This window comes from Eurypyga helias, unplaced genomic scaffold (genome assembly GCF_000690775.1).
Source record: "Eurypyga helias isolate BGI_N326 unplaced genomic scaffold, ASM69077v1 scaffold42181, whole genome shotgun sequence".
Taxonomy (NCBI): domain Eukaryota; kingdom Metazoa; phylum Chordata; class Aves; order Eurypygiformes; family Eurypygidae; genus Eurypyga; species Eurypyga helias.
The window spans coordinates 2,436-5,231 of record NW_010229878.1 but is presented as its reverse complement, the minus strand read 5'-3'; positions in this window follow the sequence as shown (position 1 = coordinate 5,231).

Sequence of the window (2,796 nt, the reverse complement as noted above, 5' to 3'; positions counted from 1 at the left end):
TGTTGTCTGGATATGCCCATTTATTTTAAACAGTTGTCTTGCAGAATGCTTCCTCAAAGAGGAATATGTAGGGCACTGGCATAAAGGACAAAACATTGGCAAAAGAGCTGCTGAAGCTTATTTGGAAATAGAGCTACATCCACATTTCATAGCAATGCCTGATAGTGTTGCCTACTAGTACGACAGAGAAAAAATGTCTTTGTCTTGCTGTTGCACCTGTTAGAGTTTTGAGAGTTTTGTGAGCCTGTGACATTTAATTTCACCTAAAACACACTGTGTGATATCTTTTCTATCATGATATAAGGACCCACATGCCACTGAACAACACAAGTGTACCTGGGCATCAGCCCTTGGGAAAGCGGAATTAGTACTGTTTCTAGCCATGTGGACTACTACAAACACGACAACCTTATCTTCCACTTCCCACAGAAAGCTGAACCAAACCAAAGACTTCAGTCCTTTTCTTCAAAGACAGTGTAAAGTTTTCAGATAAAGACATGATCCTGTTCTTCAGGGATACTGTTCACCTATGTGGGAAGAGAACCACTTCCTAGGCTCACTTGCAGGGGATGGAGCCGATTCTCACCAGAACAAATTACCATCTTCAACAAAGTGCTTAGTGTATGCCTCTTAAATGTCCCTTGAATACACACTAGTACATATATGCTGAAATTTTCAGGGTTCATCTTAAATTGTATGGCAATTTCCTCCCTAGCAGAGAACAACTGCAAGAGAAACAGAGCTGTTAATTATGCTGTGCACTTTGTTTCAAGAAGGTGCTTGAAGTTCCTGGTGATTGGCACATCTCTGAGACCTGTATGGGAAGAACAACTTTCTGGTGAACCTTCTGTCTTCATGGAGATCATCTTCTCTGCTCACAGAGTGTCACTCTTACTGGACAGAAATGTCCTGTCCAAGAGAAACGTAGCATCCATGCACATAATAATGAGGTTTTCTCTTCTCCTTCATTTGCCTTTAACAGTGACTGAGGGTGCTGGATGTGTGGTAGGACCTCTTCATAGGAACTCCTTGACATTTCCACATGTAAAGTATCATGATAACTACCATATTCTCTGTTAATTGGAAATAAACAGGAAGATGTTCAGCCCCAAGGTACTAATTCTACAAAGTAAAGTACATCCAGGGAGCACCTGTGTAGTGTGTTGTCATTCTTAACCAATATTTGAAGGGAAAAGAGGTAACCCTAATCTGCTTATCCAGTGACACATGAGTGTAGATATGAGTGCTGAATCTACAGAGATCCCTGGAGTTACAACAGGAAGAAGAGGACATATTATGTCCTGAAAAAACGTAATACTCAATAACGCTTATTTTAAGTCTATTGGCAGAAAAAAAATGAGAAGAGGTGAAAGGAAATTCAGTCACTGCTAGACTAATGAAAATGTTGACTTTATAAATGTTAAAAATTGTAATTTCCCAAGGCTGTTGGGGACTTTGCTATTTGTTGCAGCTGAACAGACCTCAGTTAAAGTAGCTGAGCTGTATTTGGGTAGAATTGTCTGCTCACTACAAGTTTGCTGCAGGATTAGACTCATTATTTGAATTTCCAGATCTTCAACTGTACTAAGTGTTCATAATGTGTGAAATCAAATTTAACTGATTTAATAGAGGAAAGCCTTTTTATGGCACTGATTTCTATAGACAAAAAGGGGATTGCAATGCATTGATTAAAATATTACACATGTAGAACAAAATTCCCCTGGCCTTTACTGAGCTTTGGATCAGGTCCTCGTTAAAAAAAAAAAAAAAAAAAGCCAGGGTATCATGTAAATAGAATATTTAATCTCCAGACATTCTGCTTCAAACAGTGTAATTGAGTTCAACAGCTCCGTGTTTATTATTGTGGCCTATGCCTAGACATTAGCATAACGAAAAACATGGGGGGAAATGTCATACGTACTCCCACACACCTATGCAAATATAATTATAATTGTGCTCTGTGTTTCACGGTAGAGCTTTCATGGGAACCATTATGCCTATTCTGTCTAAAAAAAATGTGTATTATGTAAAAAATATTTGAAATGGAACTTTGTTTTATTTAGCATTAAACAAACATGTCCAGCCAGGACTGTTGATACTACCTTGCCTATGCATACATACACATGTATACATTTATGTATATCACACAACAAAGCTTACCTGCTAAACATAAACCTATACTTCAGCTACATGAAAAACGTCCTCACTAATCAGCCTCCACTTGTTGTACCTCCCCTGAAAGGACCAAATCTCCCTTTAATGCGCTGTTTCACGAGCATCCCTTCACACAGCAGGCCTTTGCACAGCGTTACGAATTCATGGAGAAAATGAACTCATTCCGTCCTCTCTACATATCTGCATGAAGCCTTACACAATGGGGCTGTGATTTATTTGGGGGCCCTGGCTATGACTGCCATACCAGTAGTAACTAATAACAACAGACCACCAGAGATTGCTGAGATGCATTGGCTGCAAAGAAAAACAACCCCTGCTCCATGATAAGGACATTCTACGCCCGGTTGTATGTACAGAGTTGAAATGATAGGGCTTGATGGAAATCTTAGGGGCACCCCCTCAACCCCAATCTGACTTCTCAGACAATGGTAATAAAAGTAAATTATCTTGTGATTTGTGGAAAAATAACCAAGATTTAAGATTTCCACTAGACACCACTCATTGAAATGTATCTATGAACTGTCATCCCTTTCCTTTCCTTTCCTTTCCTTTCCTTTCCTTTCCTTTCCTTTCCTTTCCTTTCCTTTCCTTTCCTTTCCTTTCCTTTCCTTTCCTTTCCTT